At 49.3% G+C, this 26,769-nt stretch overlaps 1 long non-coding RNA gene across 1 annotated transcript; it reads left to right on the top strand.

The window, feature by feature from the left end:
• Positions 1-15,749: 15,749 nt before the first annotated feature.
• Positions 15,750-23,902, top strand: LOC307092814. The gene is made up of 3 exons (XR_013812893.1): positions 15,750-16,005; positions 18,771-18,894; positions 20,885-23,902. It is a non-coding gene; the product is annotated as an uncharacterized lncRNA (long non-coding RNA).
• Positions 23,903-26,769: the final 2,867 nt, after the last annotated feature.

Here is a 26,769-nt window from a genome sequence, read left to right as displayed (position 1 = left end):
CAATACCACATACACCTCTGAGACCCACTGGTGTTCTTTGAGTCTATTTTTGCATTTTTGGGGTAATATTTTACTTGGATTTTATTAAAAATTAGAGGCCCGGTGCACAAAAATTCATGTATGGGGGGGGTCACTCAGCCTGACCTGCCCCCCTCAGTCCAGGACCCCTCACAGATGTCCTACTGACAGCTTAGGCTCGCTTCTCTGCGTGAGGCGACTGGCTGATCAGGTATATAGATACTTTCGGGAGGCAGTACGGTCTCCTTCCTTATTTCTTTCCTCTGTGGTTGGAGGACGGGACTAAAAGGTGGAAACAACTGTGGCAGGGCCTGGGGCTTTTGTAGGAAGCAGAAAGAGGGAGAGGGCTGGGGAAAGTCTAGACACATTTCCTTCGATTGTCCTCCCTCCTGGCCCCTCCCCCTGTTTTTTCCTTCTGGTGGTGGACGCTTGGACCTCGGACCGACTGGAGCCCAGTGATGGGGGTATGCAGCCCCCTCACTTCTCAGCTGAACGTACAGCCGCCTCACATTCCAAGTGACTGTTTTCAAGTGGCTAAAGCGCTGGGAATCCACAGGTCTGGCCTCTCCCCTCTTGGTTTCCTCTTGGGTCCGTTTCAAAGTTCACTGAGACACAGAAGCAGCTCTGCATTAGTGGGAGGACGCACGCAGGCAACACCAAGTCCCAGGTCAGGGACACAGGCCTACAGCACCACCTCAGCGCTGGACAGGGCCTTAGTGCTGGGCAGGCCTGGGCGTGCCTCAGTTGTGGGAGGGTGTCCCCGCCCCATCCCCGCCCCCCAGCTCCTGTGCATGCGCAACCCATTGACTAGTTGTGACTGGGACGCCTTAATGGACAAATTAGCATATTACCTCACACAGTGTGACTAGTAGGACTCAGCATTTGGGGGGGGGGGTGTTTGTCTTGCATGTTGCGTGTTGGTTGTATGTGTGAATTTCCTTCCCCCTTGAGTGTTCCTAATTGTATCTGTGTGTGTTTGTGTCCTCTTTGTGTCTGTGTTCTGTGTCCGAATAAGTCTTCCCAGGTGTGGGCGTGTGTGTGTCCATTGCGTGTGGATATGCCCTGTGGTACATGCTGAGGGACCCTGTGTGTGGGGAACGGGCTGTAAGCTGACACGGTCCTTGCACCTGTAGGGGCTAGCAAGGCTGGCACCTACCCGCACACATTTCCCAGGCCTGTTTGGGTGGCAACTAATCAGTATAACGAGAGCAGCCCCTGCCTACAGAGCTTTCCCAGGGTTTGTTTATATGACTGCTATCAGTGGGATAAGAGCTACTTTCATGGCTTACCAAGAAATATGTATCCAACTAGTGAGATTTATTGTAACAAGAAGCCTGTCCTTCAACTTATCCCTCCAGTAGTGATTTTAGAGAAACAAAGGATGTTTTCCTTGTGAGTGATTCCCTGCTTAGTGTCTTATGTATAAAAAGCACTGTATTACTAATAAAAGTTGCCAGAGCTCCCCTGTTGTTTCTCTTGCTTTTATTTCTCTTATTCTTTCTATTTCTCAATTCCCACCTCCCTACCTCAGCCCGGTTCAATCGTCAGGCTGGACATGACACCTGTGTTTTCTCATCTGTGTGTCGCTGTGTGTATGTTCCCATCAAGGTGTTACTGGTGTCTACAGGGTGGGTCCCTGTGAGCCTGGCCATAAGCTCTGCACCTGAGCGCCCACCTTAGGCTGTGAGTGCTCTGTACCTGAGTGTGTCCCTGCTTCTGTTGTCTGTATGATTCCCTGTGAGTCTGTGTGGCTGTGCACCCCGGCAACAGGCAGCTGCATAGGCAGTCTCCCGAGGGGTGATGGAGAGGCAATATGTTCTTCCCTGACCTCCAGGCTGAGCCTCTTCTGTCCTGCTCTTCCAGCCTCTGGTGTCCCCCTGGGGGTCTCATCTCAGATCCCAAGGATGGATGAAGTGAAGGGTCAGTTCATAGAACCCCACGTTGGAGGAACGTGGGGACTTGGGGAAGACTCTGATGTCAGAAAGGACTTACAGAGTGTGGAGGTGCTGTTTTGGGAGGACTCTAGGCCTTCGAGGAGGACTGGGAGGATCCTAGTTTCCTGGAAATTTTATAAGTGGGTGTGTGCATATGGGGGAGACCTGATGGGGGAGATGCCTAGTTCCCAATTTCCCTTTGCGAATGAGGAACTGGAAACCCCTGGAGAGGTATCCAGGGGCCTGTGGGACTCCTTCTCCCTGGAGAGCAGGTCACTCTATTGCCCGTGGGAAATCTCGGCTGACACCTAATAGAGGAAGGTGCCTGGGCTGCTGGGATCATCACTCCTGGACCTTGGATCTCTGGTCATCTGCTGAGTGTGCGTGGTCACCTGGTAACACCTGGGCCAGGAGGCAGAATAGGCTCAGTGCTCTCTGCAGTGGGGATGGGGAAAACCTGAAGGGACCACATTTAGCACAGGTTCCTGCACTGAATGAATGGAAACCACAGGATCACCATGGAAGTTAATGTCAGCGTTTTTCCAATCAGCCCCACCTGATGGCGCACTCACCTGAGCACTGCAAATGACAAAGAGGCTTGGAGGCAGGGTAGTGGCTGCTGTGACTATAAGAGAACATGGACGCTGGAATGCTTGCTGTCCAGTAACCTTCGCAGTCAACTCTCTTAACATGTGGTCTTCACGCCACCACAGAGGGGGAACCCAGGCAGCAGGTATTTACCCAGATTAACCCTCAGAAGTGGGTTCTGAGTTTTCTGCCAATGACATCTGACCAAACTCCTTTTTCTGAAGTTCACTCGGATGAATCTTGGGTTTTGGGCAGCTGGGGGACAGCGTCTCGGTGGAGGAGGAGAAAGCAAGCCATCCTGACTGACTTCCACTGTCATTTCCTACCAATTCCCACTCCTCTCCTTTGTCCCTGAGCAGCCCCAAAGGAGGCTGGCACCATGGGGTCGCCTTACTGGGGCCCATCAAGTAGGTCAGGTTCTGCTACTGACCCTGATGTTGGCTGCAGCCAGTGATATGCTCTGACCAGTGAAATGAGGTGGGAGTCCAGCCTGTCACCTCCAACAGAAGAGTCTGGATCCAGTGAGATGGCCGCCCTCTCTGTCCATCTCTGATAACACCCAGCAGGAACCTACATGTTGGCTGCTCCTTTATCCTGATTCCAGGAGAACCAGGGTGTTCATGTGCTATGAACAAGAATGATTCCTTCTTTACTCTAAGCCACTAAAGCTTTGGGGCTGCTCATAACCCACAATAACATCTAGCCTGTCCTAATGGGAACGCATCCCCTATTCTACCCTCTAGGAGGCAGCAGAGCCTAACAGAAGCCAGAGCTCTGTGGTTAGAGACACACAGGTTTGACTTCCAGCCTTGCCTTTATTAACTCTACTATAATTCAATTTACGTTGAGTCTCTGAGCCTGGATTTCCTCCCCATAAAACAAATGGTTAAACTATCTCAGGTTGCAAAGAGGATTAAATGAAATAATAATGCTTGTAAATCATTGAATCCGGGCCTGTCCCTCCAGTAAACATTCAGTAACTGTTAGCTCCTTTAGGTCACAATGTGTACTGACTACAGACAGACATACAGACAATATAGGAAATGTCATTGTGTTGGCATATGTATTCTTTCAAGTTTTCCTTTTAAAGGAATAGGATAGGATTACATATACTTTCTCATAGCCTGATTTTCTCTTAATAATGTCATATTTTGATGTTAAAAAAAGAAAAAGAAAAGAAATCCACGCTGGAGTGGCTCAGTTTGTTTGGCGTAGTCCCATGCACAGAAAGATTGCCGGTTCAGTTCTTATTTGAGGGCACCTGCTGTGGTTATGGGCTGGATTCCCATTAGGGGGTCATGTAAGAGACAGCCATTCTGTGTTTCTCTCCTTCTTCTTTCTGAAAAAGTCAATTAAAATACCTTTACAGCCCTAACCGGTTTGGCTCAGTGGCTAGAGCAAGTGCCTTCGGACTGAAGTTTCCCATGTTCGATTCCGGTCAAGGGCATTTTCCTTAGTTGCGTGCACATCCCCAGTAGGAGGCATGCAGGAGGCAGCTGATCAATGTTTCTTTCTCATTTATGTTTCTAGCTCTCTATCCATCTCCCTTCCTCTCTTTAAAAATCAATAAAATACATTTTTTAAAAATAAAATACCTTTACATATATTTATCCAGTTAGATTTGTAGTCTTCAGGAATAATTGAAATAGCACTTGTCACCTGAGGGAGCATTCTAAGTGTCCTTGGAATCTGAAATAATGTTTCCAAACAAGAGTTCAGTTTTGTAGACAACACTCCTTAGAAACCTGAGACCAGCCCTAAAACCTAACGTTGCCAGTTTCCAGTGTCACTTGGACGCCCCAGAACAATATTCGCAATGGTCAGTGAGTGACTGGGATCCTAGTGCCCCTTGCGAGGCTAGATTGCTACATTACCCAAAGGGCCATGCGCTACGGATGGCTGGGATTAGCCAATGAAACCCAGGAGAGGCGCATTATCCCTGTGCTCATTGGTTGGAGCTTGATTTCCAGGGTCTTTGTCCTGGTGGTGAATTTGACCTTTGCAGTGTGTTCACAGAATCAGAGGCTCCAGTGCTGGGTCCCCCGGCCTCAGAGGCAGTGTCCCCGCCGGGCAGGGTGTGTCTGAGGCGGGTTGAGTCACAAAGGCCGCGATTGAGTCCTCCGTGCCCCCCAAACCACTTCCTGCTTCCGGAGTCCACCAGGCCTCCCCTCATTCACCCTCCGGCCTCGGTGTGGGTGCCCGTCCTGTCCGCAGCCCAGGCCTCAGCGCCGCCGGAGCAGTGAGTTGCTGGAGGGGCCACTTGGTGTCACTGGGCGGAGAGGGGGACGGGCCCAAAGGCCCCGTGTGAGGCCGCGGAGGTGGGACTGAGGAGGGGGATTTGGGGAAACCCCGTCTGTTTTAGGTGTAAAGGCAACGAGGACGATGAGGCAAAGTTCTGTGTGAGGAGTTTTACTCCGTTTTCAGGAAGCTGCTGCCATCCATGGGTGTGACCACACAGGGACACAGTGTGGGGCAGGGCTCTGAGCTTTCCTCAGAACTGCCCGGAGGAAGAACAGACTGGAAGAGGGAGGACAGCCGTGAGGGGCAGAAGGAGAAGTCTGAGCAGCCTGAGCCCTGGGTCCTGGCTGTGGGGGCCAGGCCCTCCACAGGCCTTTAGCTCCCACAGGTTCCTGAGGTGCAGAGCCGCTTTAGGGCCCGGGCTGCCCTGGGGACAGAGGAAGGGGCCACGTCTCCGCCCTCCTTGCGCCCTTGTCCTGCTCCCCACGCCCCGCCTGCCCACCTGTTAGCCGCCAGGAGAGCGCCCTGCTCAGGCCCCACGGCGGGTCAGACACCTGCCAGCCCTTCCGCCCCATAAAACACATTGTGTTGGTTTCAGAGGGAAGAGGGCACCTTCCGCCCCATAAAACACATTGTGTTTGTTTCAGAGGGAAGAGGGGACCTTCCGCCCCATAAAACACATTGTGTTGGTTTCAGAGGGAAGAGGGGACCTTCCGCCCCAGAAAACACATTGTGTTGGTTTCAGAGGGAAGAGGGCACCTTCCGCCCCATAAAACATTGTGTTGGGTTCAGAGGGAAGAGGGCACCTTCCGCCCCATAAAACACATTGTGTTGGTTTCAGAGGGAAGAAGTGGGAGGGAGAGAACCACGGGGGACGGGAGAGGGTCCCTGGTCAGCGGCCTCCCGCCAGGGTCACTGGTCCGCCGCCCTCTGGACACTGAGCCTGCGGTCCGTGCCCGCGCCTGACCCGCGATGCAACCTGGTCTCCCGGGTCCTAGGTCGGTGTCAACCACTGAGCAGCCCAGCTGAGCTTTATTATATTTTTTAAATAGAACCTAATGTGTACTTTTCATTGTTGAAGGTGTTACAGATGTCTCCCATTTCCCCTTGTGTATGTTCTTTGGGGGATCTCTCCCAGTCCCCCCTCCCCGGGAGGTCTGTCCGTCTGTCCCAGGGAACCAGGCCTCTGGTCCCAGCTCCTCCTTCCCCAGCGCCACTGGCAGCGCCACCCCTTTACTCACCAAGGTCACGGCCTGGATGGACTGCGCGGGAAAACTACATCACCCAGAAGGCAATGCACCTGCTTCAGTAGAGGTCTACACGTTTTTGATTCCTGTGCATCCGGTTAGGGCGGGACTTCCAGTACGATCCGTCTGGCGGACATTTTAGTTTCCGTTAACGGACCTGCAGGGTTCTGCGCGCCGGTTGGGCGTTGGTCTCGGGGAGGAGGAGGCGTGGGAGGCCGCGTCCCGCTGGGCAGGGGTGTCTGAGGCGGGTTGACCCCCAACCGGCGGGATTGGGGTCCCCGTGCCCCCCGCCTCCTCTCTGCGGACAGAGTTCCCTCAGCGTCACCCCATCGGCCCTCCCGCCTCGGGGCCGGCGCCGCTCAGCCCCGCAGCCCAGGCCGCAGCGCCCAGAGCAGTGAGTGCCCGTGGGGGGCGCAGGGGGAGGGGAGGGCGACGGGCTGCGGTGCCGCCGGGGAGGCCGTGGGGGCTGAGCCGGGAGGGGGAGCCAGGCCTGTGTGTGTCTAAAGGCGACAGAGAGGAGGAGCGGCGGCTCCGGGAGGAGGGTCACTTCCTCCTCCGGGGACGGGCTGTGGGCTGTGAACACAGAGGGACGCGGCCTGAGATGCGGCTCTAACGTCCCCACAACTGCCCAGAGGAGGAGCCGACCACAGGGGAGAGGACAGCAGGGGGGGGGGGGAACCCTGTGACCACAGCCACCCAGCAGGAGGGCGCCCTGAGGACCGCCCTGAGGGGTGCAGGCCTCTCCTGGTCACGTGACCTCGGGCCTGACCCCTGGGTCCTGGCGGTGGGTGCCAGGCCCTCCACAGACCTTCAGTTCCCACAGGTTCCTGCAGGTGCAGAGCCGCTTAGGGGCTGGGCTGTGGGGCTGATGTCAGGGCCTTACACTATCGTGGCCTCTGAGGTAGGGGGGTCCTGGGACTGTCCAGCCATTCTTTTCGGGGACTTTCGACCTGGGGACCTTGAAGGGACACCAAGCCCAGGTCAAGGGTCATATGAGTGGCACCTGTTTTTGGCATCCAGTGGAATTGTGGGTGATAGGTCCTTCCCTGCATGGGTTCCAGAATGTGCAAATTCTTTAAGAGAAGGTTAGCTGCTTCAGGGACGAGCAGGTGTCCATTGTTTAAAAATAGGAACTGGAAACAGTGGGACAGGAATCAAGTCCAGAGGAGCTTTGTGACAACTTGGGTTTCTGTTCTGCTGGTGGAGGGGTCATTGGGGTAATCGGAGCAGAACAGCAGGTGATGTGTCCCAGGTCTCATTACTCCTGTGACTGCAGCGTGATGCACAGTATGGGTGAGGACGGGGGTAGGAAGACTACAATGGAAGCTGCTGTGATGGTCTTGGTGAGTGTGATGGTGACGGGAGCACAGTGGTGGTTGTGGATGCAGAAGAAGCAGTTGCATTAGGGATCAGGGTTTTAGGTGTGGCCACCTGGATTTTCTAATTTTGAGGATTGGAGAGAGAAGTAAGAATCAGAGATGATGTAAAGGTTTGCATTTAGCACCTGCAGGTATGGAAGCACCATCAACTCACATGGAGAAAATTAATAGTGGGAAAAGTCATGTCCATGAGGAATATAAAATCTTCTATTTTTTTCCTATTAGGGTATGAGATATTTCAGAGCCCAGTTCATAACTATCTGGAACTCTTGAGTAGTAGTTCAAAATGAAGACTACTTAAAAAAAATAGTAAAGAGTATGGACTAGGGAAAAATTGTAGATTTACTTTTTTTAAATTGAAAGTAGAAGAGTAATTCAAAAAAGGTGAGACTGTGGCTGGTGCGTATTTACTTCTTAAACACTCACCAGGATTTCTTGTGACCCTTTGTGTGGCCCAGTGTATTGCATCCGCATCCAGTTTGGTTGACTTGCTTATGGGCATGAGTGGGCATCTGGGAGACTCACTGGGCATGGGATAGAGGGCCATAGGCAGTGGGAGTTGAGGAATGAGGGCTTTGAGTGGAGAAGGAGCATCAAGTGCAGCAGCGGGAGAGGGGGGCTCTGGGTAACTGAGCTGATGTGGTTCTCAGTAGGTGAGGTTGAAGAAAAACAATTTGTGAGGGAGGCCTTCACAGCAAAACTGAAGGCTGTGTCTTGGGTAATGAGAGTCAGGTTAGTACTTGATACTGTTTGAACTTGCCATGCATTCTCTGGAACACACATGCTGAGTAATGACTAAGACCAAGGAGATGTCCATGGGAGCTGGGGCTGCGGGAGTGCAGGTGTGAGGGAGGTGTGGGAGAAGGAGTGATGTGCTCTTGGAGAGGGAGTGTGAATTCATGGCCACAGATCCCTGATGTTGACATAGAGGGAATGAAGGTTGAGTCCATTTCTGGTGATAACTGGATGATACAACATGGGGAATTTTAGGGTAATTCCTGAAAAGACGCGTGTTGTGGCGCTACATGCCAGGTCCACAATTTAGGTGTCATATATGTGCACACCTGCCTGTTGTTGTTGGGCTGATGCAGTGATCAATAGGAATGGGATAGCATACATCAGTGTCCCCTGGGCTTGAAAATCTGTACTGGCTTGGGGAAGGGAGAAGGGTAAGAGAGAAATACATTACAGAGGAGGTGAGTTAGAATGTTGAAAAGAAGGTGATTAGATAACACCCCCTCCAATTCCTGGCGTACATGCGTTGTCTTTGATGTTGTGACTCTGGGAATGAACCTGTATGAGAGACGTGGGATACAAAGAATTATGTGGAACAGGTAGCGCAAAGTGTTGACCTCAGCCCCTAGGATTGGAATCGAAAGGGTGACCAGTGATGTTTTCGGGGTCTTGGAGGGAGAATGTGTTGCACAACAAGGATTTTGCCCCCACATGACCAGTGTCAAATAACTCTCATCTCTCCTCATGGCCAACATTTATCTGTATCTTATATTGGTGACACCCATTGCATTGACCCTAAATGTGAGGCCCTGAGGTCAAGTATAATAAATTTGAGCTTCTGCTTTATTGCTATGGGAAGACACAGTATCAGTAAGAATATGAGGAGAGAGTGACTCTGGTGGATGCAAGGCCTGCTATTTTCTGTGATGTGGGGAGTAGAGGAAGCAGATGGATAGGGAGAGTGGGGAGTATCATGAAAGTAAAAGCCTAGGAGAGAAGGTGATCATGGAATGAATTTTGCCCATTACCACAGGATATGGACTTTGAGGACGTGTCCATTGCCTTCTCTCAGGAGGAGTGGGGGCTCCTTGATGAGGCTCAGAGACTTCTGTACTGCTATGTGATGCTGGAAGTGTTTGCACTTGTCTCATCTGCAGGTAAGAGCTTCACATTGTTCCAGTGTCCTGAGGTGATGCCCTTTCTTCCTTTATTCTCAAAACATAGCTTTCTCTCTCCCACAGCCAGACCACGGGTTCTGCCTATTTCCACTACTGTCTTGTCAAATATGGTGTGGCTGCCATTGCTGAGCTGTGTGGAGATCCCTGACCAATGGACTCTAGGAACATCTCTAATCCCTATTGACTCAAAAAGTGCAGAAAGTGTCTGAGAATTGGGAATCTTACAGGCAGCTTAATGTGTCCCATATTCCTCTTCCTCTCCCTGGGAGGGTGACAAGATGCACATTTATTCCCAACTTTCCCCTTCCTGTAGGGCAGTGGTCGGCAAACTCATTTTTCAACAGAGCCAAATATCAACAGCACAACGATTGAAATTTCTTTTGAGAGCCAAATTTTTTAAACTTAAACTTCTTCTAATGCTACTTCTTCAAAATATTCGCCCAGCCTGTGGTATTTTGTGGAAGAGCCACACTCAAGGGGCCAAAGAGCCGCATGTGGCTCGTGAGCCGCAGTTTGCCGACCACGGCTCTAGGGGAAGGTGCTTTGTGACAGCCTGTGCCAGGTTATGTTCTTCACTTACATGAATTGTGGCCTATGCTTGTAAGACCCTTCTTCAGTTGTTGTTTGTAATATTACCTTAGCTGAGGACTGTTGAGTGCCAAACTGCTCTGGGCCAGAGCTGGCTGCTCTCCTCCGTTGTCTTTCATTAATACTTGGAATATTTAGGGTTCATGCATTGGTAGAGTAGAAGATTCAGGGAGAAACCTGGTTTGCTCATAGGGTGAACATGCAACATGGTCTTAGAGGAGGTCTGGCCATGCTGAGTGACAACTGGGGGGAAGGTGTGACATAATGGTAGTGGTCACATGGTACTAGGAACCAGCTAATTTCCAACAGAGTTTAGGGGAAAGTGCCACTGGCTACACCCCATTTCTGCCTTCTTTTTCTCATACTTAACACTTTGCTGACTTACATTTCATCTGTGACTTCCAGGCTTTTGGCCACCTTCACCTTTGTCAACTTTTTGCATCACCTGTCCCTCTGCACTGCTCCCTCTGCAGTATAACCCTACATGGACCTGCACATGTGTTATGAGATGCACCTTCATGCTTAAGTAGTCCTTGAACCCCTGCTACTCGTTTATTGAATTTTACTTGGAATAAGACATAACCAACCGTCTGCACAGCTTGCCCTTGTCATTAGCAGACCAGTTCTGCTGAGCACTGTTAGCAGAAGACTAAGTGGGGAACATCTTCTCTTACATGTAGTTCTTGCGATGTGTGTGTCATGTTTCTGATGAGGTCTTTCCTCTTTTGTGACCTTCAGAGGCCCAGATCTTCCCAGCAGCTTCTTACTAATCCTTCCTGCACATCTCTTATTTTCAGACAATAGAACTCATGTATTATGTGCAAAACACATTAGCAATGGGACTTCCCCTGTCACCCCAGTCAACAATCAGTTCCTCCCCATTTCTCTGATTTCAGGTTGCTGGCATAAAACAGATGATGAGCACATCTGTACTGAGAAGAGCATATCTATACAAGGAGAGTCACAGGTCAGGGCTTCTGAGACAGCTCCAATCACCCAGGGGACCCTTCTGTGCAAGCGGTGTGTCTCTGTGTTCAAAGCTATTCTGAACCTGACAGAGTCACAAGCAGCAGACTTTGAGCAGAAAGCCTTCTTCAGTGATGCATGTGTGAGAGACTTCTGTTTCAATGCAAACCCCCACCAGCAACAGTGGGAAGCCAGTGGACAGAAGCTCTGGAAAGAAGCTGTGGACAGGGCCTCGTTTGTGACCAGCTGCAGCTTCTCCTTATCTTGGGTGCCTTCAAGCAGTAGGGAGGTTGGGGAAGACTTCCCAGCCATCTCAGAGCTTCTCCAGCACCAGGCCCCTCTCAACACTGAGGATCCACACAGTGGCAGGGAGATTTCACAGGAGTATCTTGGTGGAGAAAGTCTTCTCCAGACTTGTAACTTTGAAAAATTTGACAGCAACAACCTGAAAGTAGTTCAGAATCAGGGTATCTGTTCTGGAGAAGGGAAATACGAGTGTGACAAATGTGGGAAAGTTTTTAAACGAATCTTTCACCTCATTCGACATGGGAGAATTCACACTAGAGAGAAGGCCTATGAGTGTGCTGATTGTGGGAAGTCTTTTGGCCAAAGGTCCAACCTCATTTCACACCACAGAGTTCACACTGGAGAAAAGCCATATGAGTGTAGTGATTGTGGAAAATCCTTCAGACGAAACTCTAACCTCACTGAACACCATCATATTCACACTGGAGAAAAACTCAATGAGTGTACTGATTGTGGGAAATCTTTTAGGAGCACTAATACTCTCCTTAACCACAAGAGAATTCATACTGGAGAAAAACCATATGAGTGTGCTGATTGTCGGAAGTCCTTCAGGAGAAAATATACCCTCTTTGAGCACAAGAGAATTCACACTGGTGTAAAACCTTTTGAATGTAGTGATTGTGGGAAGTTCTTTAGACGAAAGTCTACCCTCATTCAACACCACAGAGTTCATACCAGAGAAAAGCCATATGCGTGTAGTAAATGTGGGAAATGTTTTAGCTGCAAACTTAGCCTTGTCAGACATCTGAGCGTTCACATTGGAGAAAAGCCTTAAATGTGCAGGTGATGTTTTATCTTTTACTCTTCAACACTGAAGGAAATTTAAATCCATTTACCTGAGTATAAATCCCTCTTATCTGAACATACACTGTGGGAAATTCCTCATAAGTTTGAGGTACAAGTGACGCTTCAAGGAGCTGCATTGCACTCCTAACTTCCAAGAGGATTCCTACCTCATTGATGTCACTGCGAGGATTTTCAGCTGAAGTGACCTCCTCTACCACCTGGCTCACCTCAACAGTTTGCATCAGTCGCCATCCCTGTGTGCTCAGGGAAAAGGAATTCTGTGTTCTACCTTGTGCTTGAGAAATTTATGAATACTCTGAGCTCTTGGATATATCTTCATTTCTTTCTCTCCAACTAGAGAATTGACCTGACCCAGGTTTCATCCAGAGCCCCCATCCTCAGCAAAGAGGTGCTACCACTTTCAGGGACATGTGGTTCTCACATTATACCATGATTAAGTGTTTCAAGTTCCAGTTCACCAGCCTGCAAACCTCTTGCTGTCCTCTGCTCTGGTTTATGATCTTTTTGTAAAGGTGTTTTTCCTCTTGAATGTAGTTGATTAAATCATCCTTTAATTTTGTTGATTCGTTTATTTCTTTGGGATGATAAAAAGGAAAGTAGTGCTCTGACAGCATGGAGAGGTGAACAGATATGGTGGGGTCCCAAACTTTTTGTGCTTGGGAGAGAACAGCACTCTTTGTCCAATATTGCCTTATTTTGTGTTGCTGACCAAGGCCTTGAGAGAAAGTCTGCATGACTTTGTGGTTCTAATTTGCAGCTGGTACCTCTATTATTGGTGATGTCATGGTCACCCAGAAAAGGAGGCCTTTGTAGTGCTTCTGTGAACAATGTAAATTGTTCACAGGGTGAGCCAGGGGGCTCCAGACTCTTCTTGCCCATGAAGTGACCAGTGGCCCAGAGGTTGCCCCGCGGGTGCAGATGGATTTTGCCAGCCGGGCTGCGAGGCTCCTGGAGATTTTATATGAGGAAGGTGGCACTGGCGGTGAGCAGAGCGAAGAGCAGGACACAGCTGAGCCACCGAGCGTTCCCCGCCCCGCAGGGCCAGCGCTGTGGCCTGGCCGCACCACAGAGCTGCAGCTTTCACAGCGGCTCCCTGTGTATTTATTTTAAAGTCTGTTTTTATTGCTTTTAGAGAGAGGAAGGAAGATTGATAGAGAAATATAAACATCAAAAAGCAAGAGAAACATCGAGCTTGATCTCCAGAACAACCCACACTGGAGATCAAGCTCGCAACCCAGGCATGTGCCCTGACTGGAATTTGAACCAACAACCTCTTGGTTCCTGGTTGGATGCTAAACAGCAGAGCTTGGTGTGTTTTTCTCAAATTTAATTCTAAAGGTAATTAAATCCCACTTGTAAGATACACTTTTAAGTTAATCTGCCTTGCTAACATTCTTCTTCTTTTTTTTTTTTAATTTTCAGCCATCATGTACTGTAGGCTTGATCATCACTCTATTCTTTTTTCTTTTAATATATTTTTATTGATTTCAGATAGGAAAGGAGAGGGAGAGACAATCATCAATGATGAAAGGGAATCATTGATCAGCTGCCTCCTGCACGCCCCCTACTGGAGACCGAGCCCACAACCCAGGCATGTGCCCCTGACCAGAATCAAACCCTCTACCCCAGGCGTCCTCAAACTACGGCCCGCGGGCCACATGCGGGTGTTTTTGCCGTTTTGTTTTTTTACTTCAAAATAAGATATGTGCAGTGTGCATAGGAATTTGTTCATAGTTTTTTTTTTAAACTATAATCTGGCCCTCCAACGGTCTGAGGGACAGTGAACTGGCCCCCTGTTTAAAAAGTTTGAGGACCTCTGCTCTACCCTTTAGTCCACAGGCCGATGCTCTATCCACTGAGCCAAGCTGTCTAGGGCTTCTTCATTCTTTTTTAAATTTAAGCATTCAATAGTACAATAAGTGAAGTCAAGGTTTGTAGTATTTATCAATTTCCCTGGTGTAAATACTCTCATCATTGTCAGCTTCAAACTGCCAAAATGATGACATTGAACATGGGCATGATAAAATACTTCAGTAGCACATCATAATACTTTATTTTCAACATACTGGTAGAGTAGGAACAAATATGCTCAAGAACATCCATAATAAAATAGTAAAATAATGGAGACATGGCAAGGTTTTTGTTTTTTTTTTTAATTTTAAATTTCTTTATTGATTAAGGTGTCACATATTTGTCCTGGGGGATTCCCATCCCACACCCCTCCCCATGGATGCCCCAACCCCCTGTTGAACTTAACCATTGGTTAGGCTCTTATGCATGCACACAAGACCTTTGGTTGATCTCTCCCTTCTCCCCCCACCCTCCCCTATCCTCCCTCTGAGGCATGATAGTCCGATTGGTGCCTCCTTGTTTCTGGTTCTGTTCTTGTTCATCAGGCAAGGTTTTTTTAAAAATATATTTTATTGATTTTTTACGGAGAGGAAGGAAGAGAGCGAGAAACATCGATCAGCTGCCTCCTGCACACACCATACTGGGGATGTGCCCACAACCAATACATGCCCTTGCCCGGAATCGAACCTGGGACCTTCAGTCTGCAGGCTGACGCTCTATGCACTGAGCCAAACCGGTTAGGGCTGTTTTTAATTTTTGAAGCAATTACAGATGCCCCCCATTTCCCCTTCCCACTCCTTCTCTGCTCCCAGTACCCTGCCTCCATTGCTTGTAGGAGTTCACCACATTATTGTCTATGTCCATGAGCTATGCATATATGTATATATACTTTATTTTTATAACATATTTTATTGATTTTTAGAGAGGGAGAGAGAGATAGAAACATCAATGATAAGAGAGAAGCATTGATTGGCTGCCTCCTGCATGCCCCCCACTGGGGATTGAGCCCCCAACCCAGGCATGTGCCCTTGGCCGGAATTGAACCTGGGACCTTTCAGTCTGCAGGCTGACGCTCTATCCCAGGCGTACTCAAACTACGGCCCACGGGCCACGTGCGGGTGTTTTTGCCGTTTTCTTTTTTTTACTTCAAAATAAGATGTGTGCAGTGTGCATAGGAATTTGTTCATAGTTTTTTTTAAACTATAGTCCAGCCCTCCAATGGTCTGAGGGACAGTGAACTGGCCCCCTGATTAAAAAGTTTGAGGACCCTTGCTCTATCCATTGAGCCAAACCAGCTAGGGCTGTATGTACTTTAAATACATATATATATATATATATATATATATATATATATATATGTTGATTTTAGACAGAGGAAGAGAAGGAGAGAGAAACATCAATAATGAGAGAGAATCACTGATTACCTGCCTCTTGCAAGTCCACTCCACACTGGGAATTGCGCCCCTAACCCACATCTGTGCTACGACCAGTAATAGAATCCTGACCTCCTGGATCATAGGTTGATGCTCAACCACTCAGTGACAACGTCTAGAGTATATTCTTTTGAAATATATATTTTTAATACGTATTTTTATTGTTGGTAATATTACTGATATCTCTCATTTCCCCCGTGTATATATTCTCAGGAGGATCTATTCCAGTCCTCCCCCACCTCCCCTGGGAGATCCCTCAGTCTGTCCCAGGTAACCAGGCCTCTGGTCCCATCCCCTCCTTCCCCAGCGCCACTGGCACCTACAACACCTTGTTCCTCAAGTTTCTGGGCTGGAAAGCTGGCCCTCTCCTGGGCGGTTGGGAAAACTACATTACCCAGAAAGCAATGCGCCTACGCAGTGGGCGATAACAGGCCTCCGCATCATGTTAGGGCGGGACTTCCGGTGTCCTCCTCCTGGCGGACATTTTGACTTTTTCTAACTGTTCGTGGACTCACGGGCTTCAGCGGGCCGATCGCCAGAAGGAGGAGCCGTGGGAGGCCGCGTCCCGCTGGGCAGGGGTGTCTGAGGCGGGTTGACTCCCAACCGGCGGGACTGGGGTCCCCGTGCCCCCCGCCTCCTCTCCGCGGACAGAGTTCCCTCAGCGTCACCCCATCGGCCCTCCCGCCTCGGGGCCGGCGCCGCTCAGGCCCGCAGCCCAGGCCGCAGCGCCCAGAGCAGTGAGTGCCCGTGGGGGGCGCAGGGGGAGGGGAGGGCGACGGGCTGCGGTGCCGCCGGGGAGGCCGTGGGGGCTGAGCCGGGATGGGGGGAGCCAGGCCTGTGTGTGTCTAAAGGCGACAGAGAGGAGGAGCGGCGGCTCCGGGAGGAGGGTCACTTCCTCCTCAGGGGACGGGCTGGGGGCTGTGAACACAGAGGGACATGGAGCCCCGAGGGATGCGGGCATCGCCCGGCCCGGGGCTGGGCCAGGGCCCTGAGCAGCCTGAGCCCTGGGTCCTGGCGGTGGGTGCCGGGCCCTCCACAGACCTTCAGTTCCACAGGTCCCTGCAGGTGCAGAGCCGCTCAGGGGCTGGGCTGTGGGGCTGATGTCAGGGCCTCACACTATGGTGGCCTCTGAGGTAGGGGGGTCCTGGGACTGTCCAGCCCCTCTTCCTGCCCCTGGGACCTGCAGACACTCAGCCCAGAGTCCTGAGGCCACGACTAGGGCTTTAGGAAGTGGATTCTGGTTTTGGGAACGGGTGGAGTGAGATGTGGGGGGTCCTCCCAGGAGAAGGTACCAGGATGTGCAAAGGCTGGGAGTGAAGACTGAGCTGGCTCAGGAACCATCAGTTTTGTGTGTGTGAGTGTGTGTGTGTATTTCACTTTAAGTACAGAAAGTAAGAGGGAGGGAGAGACAAACAGTGATGAGCAAGAAACCAGGGTCTGTTGCTGCCTGCACAAGCCATTCTATGGATCCAGCCCACAACCCAGGCATGTGCCCTGACCAGGACTGGAACCTGCCATCTTCTGCGCAATGTTCGATGCTCATCCAACTCAGTCACTTGAGCCAGGGCTGTAGATCACTTTAATACAGGGAATCATGGCCCTAGCTGGTTTGGCTCAATGGATAGAGCGTCAGACTGCGGACTGAAGGGTCCCAGGTTCGATTCCAGCCACGGGCACATGCCTGGGTTGTGGGCTCTGTCCCCAGTGTGGGGCGTGCAGGAGGCAGCCAATCAATGATTCTCTCTCATCATTGATGTTTCTCTCTCTCTCTCCCTCTTCCTTCTTCTCTAAAATCAATAAAATATATTTAAAAAAATACAGGGAATCATGGTCAGGATGATAATGGTAGTAGCTCACAGGGACAGTGTGAGTCTGAGGACTGGTTTCCTGCTGGGGCCTCTGTTTGTGGGAGGTGGGTGTCACAACACAGCAAAGGGACAGAATGGCTACGTAGAGTATCCGGGAGAGATAATGGTTTCCCAGTGGCCAAGGCCTTAATTTATTTTTATTTTTATTTTATTGATTTCAGAGAGGAAGAGAGAAACATTAATGATGAGAGAATCATTGATCTGCTGCCTCTTGCACATCCCATACTGGGGGTGGAGCCCACAACCTGGACATGTACCCTTGATGGGAATCGAACCTGGGAACCTTCAATCTGCAGGCCGATGTTCTATCCACTGAGCCAAACCAGTTAGGGCAGCTTAGACCCCTGAGTGGTCACCTGTGAGACTCACTGGGCGTGGTGCAGAGGGCTATTGGGGCTGGGACTTGAGTGTCGGGTAAGTGGAGAGATGTTGGCTGTGACTGCTGAAGGGACATCAACTGCACCAGGGGAGGGCGCTCTGTGTATCTGAGATCTGATTGCCTTTCTCAGTAATTGAGTTTGAAGGAAAAAACAGTGATGAAGAGCAGCCTTCATAGCAGGACTCAGGGCTGCCTCTGTGAGTGTGGACTCTCAGAGTCTGGCAGTACTTGATCCTGTTTGAAGTTGGCAAGCATTCTCCGGACCACACACATGCTGAGTAATGAGTAGGAAGTCAAGGAGATGCCTATGGGGGCTGGGCTGTGGGAGTGCAGGAGTGAGAGAGGTGTGCGAAAAAGAGTGATGTGCATGTGGAGAGGGAGTGTGAATTCATGGCCACAGGGCCCTGACATTGACATAAGAGGGAATGAAGGGTGAGTCCATTTCGGGTGGGATCTGGACCATACAATAAGGGGAATTTTAGGCTCATTTCCTGAAAAGAGGGATGTGTGGTGCTGCGTGCCAGTTCCAGAGCTTAGATGTCATGCCTGTTGCTGTGAGGGATGATACAGGAATGAGACAGCATACAATAGTGTAACCCGGGCTTGAATATCTCTACTGGCATGGGGAAAGGAGAAGGTGAGAGAGAAATACATTACCGAGGTGATGAGTTACAGTTTTGGAAAAGATGATGATTAGGAAATAAAACAATCCCTGTCACCCCATATGGGTGTTATCTTTGAAATTTTGCCTCAGGGAATGAAGCTGTGTAGGACACGTGTGGTTTAAATAATTATGTGCAGCAGGTAGTGCAAAGTGATGGCCTCGGCAAACTGGAATTCGGGTTGAAAGGCTGATGTGTGATGCCATGATTTTGCTGTCTTTGAGGTACAATCTGGGGGGACTACAAGGGTATTGCCTGACAAAGCCATTGTCAAATCACTCACACTCTTTATGGCCAACATCCCTCCCTACCCTGTGTTGGTGACATCACTGTTATTGACAAGGGGCAGTGTGGCCTACCTAGGAGTTCCAGAGCACAGGTGTCATCTCTATGCCCATCTGCCCTTATTGAGGGGGGAAGACACAGTGTCAGTAGGAATAAAAGGAGAGAGTGACTTTGATGGGACCAAGGCCTGGTATCTTCTCTGATGTGGGGAGTAGAGGGAGCAGATGGATGTGGTGGGTGGGAGTATGAAAAACGTGGAATCTTAAAAGAGAAGCTGATCATGGAATGAACTCTCTCCATTGTGATAGGATATGAACTTTGAGGACGTGGCCATTGCCTTCTCCCAGGGGGAGTGGGGGCTCCTTGATGAGCCCCAAAGACTTCTGTACTGCGATGTGATGCTGGAAGTGTTTGCACTGGTCTCATCTGTAGGTAAGAGCTTCACATTCTCCCAGTGTCCTGAGTAGATGCCCACTTTTCTCTTTATTTTGCAGCTGTAGCTTTCTCTCTCCCACAGTCAGACCAAAGCGGGGGCTCTGCTAATTCCCCCTCATTCTTGTTAAATGTGCGGTGGCTGCCAGTGGTGAGCTGTGTGGAGTGTCCGTCCAATGGACCCCACGAACATCCATAACACAAGTTGCCTCAAAAAGTGCAGGAAGCAGTAACCGTTTTGGCTCAGTGGATAGAGCATTGGCCTGCGGACTGAAGGGTCCCAGGATCGATTCCGGTCAAGGGCATGTACCTTGGTTGCAGGCACATCTCCAGTAGGGGGCGTGCAGGAGGCAGCAGATTGATGTTTCTCTCTCATCGATGTTTCTTTGTTTTTTTTTTTAATATATTTTTATTGATTTTTCACAGAGAGGAAGAGAGAGGGATAGAGAGTTAGAAACATCGATGAGAGAGAAACATCGATCAGCTGCCTCTTGCACACCCCCCACTGGGGATGTGCCCGCAACCAAGGTACATGCCCTTGACGGGAATCGAACCTGGGACCTTTCAGTCCGCAGGTCGACGGTCTATCCACTGAGCCAATCCGGTTTTGGCTCTCATCAATGTTTCTAACTCTCTATCCCTCTCCTTTCCTCTCTGTAAAAAATCAATAAAATATATATATATATTTTTAAATGTGCAGGAAGTGCCTGGGAGTCAGGAGTCTTGCAGACAGCGTAATGGGTGCCACCTTGCACTACCTCTTCACGGTACAGTGATTGTGTCAACCCAGTGGCTTCCACTTCTGCCCCCTTCCTCTAGCTAAAGGCTCTTTGTGACTGCCTGTGCCAGGTTATGGTCTTTACTTACATGAACCATGGGCTATTCTTAAAAAACCCTCCCTCAATTGTTTGTAATATTCTGTTCCCTGAATACTATTGCAAGCTGTGTTGGTCAGGGCCAGTGCTGGCTGCTCACCTCTGTTGTCCGTCACTAATACTCAGAATATTTAGGTTTGTGTACTTGTACAGTAGAAGGCGCAGGGAGAACCCTGTTTTGTTCACAGGGTGCACATGCAAGATGATCTCAGAGGAGGCCTGGCCTTGCTTAGTGGTACCTGGGGGAAGGTATGCCACATGGGCTGTGTTCAGATTATACCAGAAATACCCTGCTGTCCAGTGTTTAGATGCAAGTGCCACCGGCCACATCTCATTTCTTCCTTTTCTTTCCCTTACTTGACACTTTGCTGATTTCTCATTGAATCTGTGACTTCCTGGCATTTGCCTACCTTCACCATTTGGGCTTTTTGTATCACCTGTTCCTCTGCACTGCTGCCTCTGCATTCTTTTTTTTTTTTTTTTTTTTAATATATTTTTATTGATTTTAGAGAGGAAGGGAAGAGAGAGGGATAGGAACATCAATGATGAGAGAGAAGCATTGATCGGCTGCCTCCCACATGTCTCCTACTGGGGATTGAGCACGCAACCCAGGCATGTGCCCCGACTGGGAATTAAACTGTGACTCCTGGTTACTAGGTAGGCACTCAACCACTGAGCCACGCCAGCCGAGCTCTGCATTATTCTTTAACATTGACCAACATGTGTTATGAGGTGCATATTCATGCTTTGGTAGTGTTTGACACCAGGTACTGGTTTATTGAATTTTACTTGGGATACGACCTTACCAACCTCATGCACAGCTTGCCCCCTTCACCAGCAGACAAACCCTGCTGAATACTGCTAGCAGAAGATCTGGCTTCTCTTCCACGTGGTCCTTGCCATCTTTGTGTCATATTTCTGGTGAGGTCTTTCCTGTATTGTAATCTTCAAAGGCCCAGACCTTTACAGCAGCCTCTTATTAACCCTTCCCGCACATCTCTTATTTTCAGACAATTGCGTGGAACCCATGTATTATGTGCAAAACACTTTAGCAATGGGACTTCCCCCTGTCACCATAGTCAACACTCAGTTCCTCACCATTTCTCTCTTTTCAGGTTGTTGGCATAAAACGGATGAGGAGGTCTGTCCTGAGAAGCGCATATCTATACAAGGAGAGTCACAGGTCAGGGCTTCTAAGACAGCTCCAGCAACCCAGAGGACCCATCTCTGTGGGAGCTGTGTCTCTGTGTTCAAAGCTATTCTGCACCTGACTGAGTCACAGGCAGCAGACTTTGAGCAGAAAGCCTTCTTCAGTGACGCATGTGTGAGAGACTTCTGTTTCAGTGCAAACCCTCCTCATCAACAGAGGGAAGCCAGTGGAGAGAAGCCCTGGAAAGAAGCTGTGGACAGGGCCTCGTTTGAGACCAGGTGCAGCTTCTATTCATCTTGGGTGCCTTCAACCAGTGGGGAGGTTGGGAAAGTCTTCCCAACTATCTCAGAGCTTTTCCAGCCCCAGGCCCTTCTCAACACTAAGGAGCCACACACAGGCAGAGGCATTTCACAGGAATTTCTCACTGAAAAATGTCATTACGATTGGGGTGAAGGTGAAAAAGCTGCCAGCTACAACCAGGAATTTGTACAACATCAGGCTGTCTGTTCTGGAGAAAATATTTATAAGTGTAACAAATGTGGGAAAGTTTTTAACCATATCTGTAACCTCAATCGACATAGAAGAGTTCACGCTGGAGAAAATCCATATGAGGATAGTGATTGTGAGAAGGCCTTCAGTCAAAGCTCTAATCTCAGTCAACGCAAGAGGATTTACACTGGTGAGAAACCTTTTGTATGTAGTGATTGTGGGAAGTCCTTTAGGGAAAAGTTAACCTTCGTTAAACACTACAGAATTCACACTGGAGAAAAGCCGTATGAGTGTACTGATTGTGGAAAGTCCTTCAGGCAATCCTCAGCTCTCACATATCATCAAAGAGGTCACAGTAGAGAAAATTCTTATGAGTGTAGTGACTGTGGGAAGCTCTTCCATCAAAGGTCTTGCTTTACTATACACCTTAGACTTCACAGTGGACAAAAGCCCTATGAGTGTACTGATTGTGGAAAGTCCTTCAGTCAAAGCTGTCACCTCACCCAACACCAGAGAGTTCACACAGGCGAAAAACCTTTTGGTTGTAGTGATTGTGGGAAGTCCTTTAGGCAAAAGTTTACCCTCATTCAACACCACAGAGTTCATACTGGAGAAAAGCCGTATGAGTGTACTGATTGTGGAAAGTCCTTCAGGCATGGCAATTCACTTACTCTACACAGGAGACATCACACTGGTGAGAAGCCTTATGAGTGTAGTGAATGTGGAAAATCTTTTAGGAGCAGTAGTCACCTCCTTTATCACAAGAGAACTCACACAGGAGAAAAGCCGTATGAGTGCAGTGATTGTGGGAAGTCCTTCAGCCAAAGATCCAAGCTCATGGACCACCACAGATGTCACACTGGAGAAAACCCATTTGAGTGTAGTGAATGTGGGAAATGTTTTCGCTACAAACCTAGCCTTGTTAGACATCTGAGAGTTCACACTGGAGAAAGTCCTTAAATGTGCAGGGGATGTTTTATCTTTCTCACTCTACAACACTGAAGGAGACTTAAATCCACTTACCTGAATGTAAAACCCTCTTATCTGAACATACACTGTGCGAAATTCCTCATAAGTTTGAGGTACAAGTGAGGCTTGAAGGAGCTGCATTGCACTTGCCAACTTCCAAGGACTCCACCTCATTGATGTCACTGCGAGTATTTGTGGCTGAAGTGACCTCCCCACCACCTGGCTCACCTGAACAGTGTGCATCAGTCACCACCCCTGTGTGCTCACGGAGAAGGAATTCTGTGTTCTCCCTTGTGCTTAAGTGAATTATGAAGACTCTGAGCTCCTGGCAGGATCTTCATTCCTTGCTCTCTGACTAGGAAATGCACCTGACTCAGGATTCGTCCAGAGCCCCATCCTCAGCTAAGAAGAGCTGCCTCTCTCAGGGACGTTGTGGGTCTCACATTTTGTTGTCACGAATTGTTTCAGGTTCCAATTCACCAACCTGAAAACTGCTTGCTGTACACTGCTCTGGTTTATGATGTTTTTGTAATGGCGTTTGGTTTTGTACCTTTAGTTCTGGTGGTCCTAGTCACCGCCTGGGATGATTTGCAAGCACAGGTGTGATCTGTCATGTAAAGTCACCAGATACTGTGGGGATCCCAAACTCTGTGCTTCAGAAGGGACAGCAGAATGGCAGAAAACCTCTGTCTAATTAGTTCGCATTACTGCCCCAGGCCTTGAAATAGACTGGGTAACTTTGCCATTCTATTATGCCGGTTTCATCCTTGGCCCCCCACTTCTGCTAGTGTGGGAGGCATCCAGTCATTGTGTTTCTCTCTCTCTCACTCTCATTCTCATCCTCACCGCCCCCCTCCCTACCTTACATTCTCATTTTAAAAAAAGAAAAAAGGGTCATCCACCCTGATTCACTGAGATGGGGCTCTGCCTGCACAGCCCACCTTCCCTCACTTTCTCCTGCCTTTGCCCGGGATGTTCCCCCTGCAGCTGGCCACGCTGTGTCCTGCCAGGAGCTGGCAGAGAGGAGCCCCAGGCAGGCCCCTGGGAGGGATTGGGGTTCTGTGTCCGCCTGAGAGGAGCTGGCCAGGGCTCTGCTGTCTCCATCCAGAGGTCTCTCCAGCCTGCTCTCCCCGTCCCCAGGCCCCTGGCCCGCTGTAACTGAACTACTGTGTCTGGGAGAAGCCCCCTGATGCTTTGGGCCCCACATCAGTTCACCTCAGGAAAGTCCTGCCTCTGGCCAGCCCACACTCACACCTGAGGCCCACTGGTGATGAGTCTCTGTTTTTGCATTTTGGGGGTATTTACTACTTTGATTTTTTTAAAAATAAGTATCCCCCTCAGCAGCCCCCGGTGCCCAGGAAGTCCTGGCGGTACCGTGGACTCTCCATGAAATTGTACTGTGTATTGTCAATGGTCAAATCATTCTGCAATACAAGCATTTCTAGAAAAAGAGGCTTGGACTCAACATGATACCACATTGGAGGAGGGGGGTTGTTGTGGTTGGTGTGCCCACCTCCCTAAATTGGGCCTGAAGAGCAGAGCCCTTCCCCTGTAGTGAGATGATGGACCCTGGACTCTGGGGGACAGTGTGATGCTGGGGTGTGTGGTTGATGGAGCAGAGAGGTTGGGGGCCTTGGACAGGGTTGGTGAGGGTGTTTCCTGTCAGCACATGAGTGGGAGGGCTGAGGGGAGGCTCTAGTGATGAGAACCTGAATCAGGCTGGATGGAGGGGCAGCAGCCATGGGTGGCACAGCTGAGACCTGTAAGGACCTAGAGTGTGGACACTGTTGGGCTGGACTGTTCCAGACTCTGGAGGTACCGATTCCCCTGCCCGTGGGAACTGGCGTTCTGGTGGAGGACAGCCCACAAACAAGGGGGCAGGGTAGCGAGGGCAGGTGACAGGAGCTCAGGGGGAAGGAGAAGCCTGGGGTGGTCAGTGGGGTCTCCCTGAGGGTGTCTGGGAGGGGTAACAGGCTCCTGTTGGGAGCATGCCCTGCCCATTTAGGAGCTGAAGGGAGGTCACCTTGCCTGGTTTGGACAATGAGGATCAGAAAGTGGGGTCGGGCTGGGCTGTGGGCTCTGTAGGAGGACTTGACCTCCTCAGGAGGCCTCAAAGTTTCCCTGGAGCCCCAGGCTGCATTCTGAAGGGCTGATGTGCGGAACCTTCAGCAAAATCCCTGCCCAGCGGGAAATTGACAGAACTGAGTGCAAGTAAAATATCCAGTGGCTTAAATATTTTTGCTTATTTATGATTAAAAGTGAGTCTGTAAGGCACTTTAGTATACTCACCACAAAGACAGTTCTCCAGAGGAACATGACAAAGAAATTTACAAGGAGACAGCAATGATGATAAGCTTCCACAGAATTGCAAAATATCTGGTTGGAGGTCACCATAATGGGGCAGGGTGTGCAATAGAGGAAATAATATTTGAGATGATGAGCCTTAGACATGTACAGTACATCTGTCTCAGGAAATCATCTACAGAAACCCACATCGGCCTCCACGTGGTCTCCAGGGGACTCTCAGCTTTAAGGGAGACTGCAAGTTGTTTGACTTGTGCTTCCTGTGTCGCTGGCAGTGTTTTCAGACATTAGAAACGTGGGTGTCTGCGGAAAGCACGGTGTCTAGTTCACTATGGCCTCTTCAGTGTCTTGAAATTTTGTTGGAATCCCTCAGAATCACCTTCTCCCATGGGAAATTTATTTTTATCACTCAAAGACTAACCTAGGTTTAATGAAATAAAGAAGTGACTATTCAGAGATCCTCAGGTTTTAGTCCTTAAAGTGAGATGATGATTATGACAATGGTAATAGTGTGTGATTTTTCTGAGATCTGTAATATTGATTCTCTTAGCCTCTGAGGTGAAAGAAGACAGACTTCCACTGAGTTCAGGTGGTTCTTTTTAAAAATATATATTTTTTATTTATTTCAGAGAGGAAGGGAGAGGGAACTAGAAACATCAATGATGAAAGAGAATCATTGGTTGGCTGCCTCCTGCGTGCCCCCTACTGGGGATCCAGCCCACAACCTGGGCATATGCCCTTGATTGGAATTGAACCCAGGACCCTTAAGTCTGCAGGCCAACACTCTATCCACTGAGCCGAACCGGCTAGGGCCATGACAAAGATTTAGACGAATCTTGAACCTCATTCAACATAGAAGAATTCACACTAGAGAAAAGCCCTATAAGTGTACTGATTGTGGGAATTTCTTCAGTGAGAGCACTGCTCTCATTCAACATCAGAGTATTCACAATGGTGAAAAACTGCATGAGTGTAGTGCATGTGGAAAGTCCTCTTGTCAAAGGTCTCACCTCAACACCAAAGAGTTTACACTGGAGAGAATCCATATGGGTGTCATGAATGTGGGAAATCTTTTAGGTGCAATAGTCACCTCCTTAACCGCAAGAGAATTCACACTAGATGAAAGATGTCGGAAGGTAGTGATTGTGGGAAGTCCTTTAGCTAAAAATCTTAAGCTCATGGAACACCACAGGGTCACACTGGGGGTAGATCTTACGAGTGCAGTGAATGTAGGAAATCTTTTAGCTGCAAACCTAGCCTTGTTAGACACTTGAGAGTCCACACTGGAGAAAAGCCTTAAATACCTAAAGAATATTAACTTTCTCACTCAGAATAACAACACTGAAGAAGGCACTTTGGGACCAATTTACCTGAATATAAACCCCTTTTATCAAAACACTAGAGGCCTGGTGCACGAATTTGACCTGCATCCAGGACTGGTTGCCTCCTATACGTGCCCCACCAGCGCCTGGGATGGAGCCTGCAACCGAGCTACATGCCTTTGACCAGAATCGAGCCCAGGACCCTTTAGTCCTCAGGCCCATGTTCTATCTGCTGAGTCAAACTGGCCAAGCTGACAATCACTCTTTTTAAAATATATATATATTTTATTGATTTTTTACAGAGAGGAAGGGAGAGGGATAGAGAATTAGAAACATCGATGAGAGAGAAACATCGATCAGCTGCCTCCTGCACACCCCCTACTGGGGATGTGCCTGCAACCAAGGTACATGCCCTTGACCGGAATCGAACCTGGGACCTTTCAGTCCGCAGGCCGACGCTCTATCCATTGAGCCAAACCGGTTTCGGCAGGGTGCAGTGTTAAATGAGAAACTGTTGTTGCCACTGGATGTACCTAGGAACCAGAACTGGGAGTGTCACAGGAATCTGTGAAGAAGTGTCTCTTCGCAATCATTTCAGCATTTTGTTATCATCTGTTTTCTAGAGGTTATTCACAGCTGCTGGATCAGTTCCGTCAAAATAAAATGGCATGTCTCTGGCAACTCTTCCCAGCACCATGTTCAGTGACATCATGTTGGACGGTTGAAATTGGCCGTGGTGGGAGTATTTACACCAGGGAAATTGGAA

Source organism: Cnephaeus nilssonii (genome assembly GCF_951640355.1).
Source record: "Cnephaeus nilssonii genome assembly, chromosome: 20".
NCBI lineage: Eukaryota > Metazoa > Chordata > Mammalia > Chiroptera > Vespertilionidae > Cnephaeus > Cnephaeus nilssonii.
Note: the sequence above shows the minus strand (reverse complement) of the source record. Positions and strands in the feature narration are given on the sequence as shown.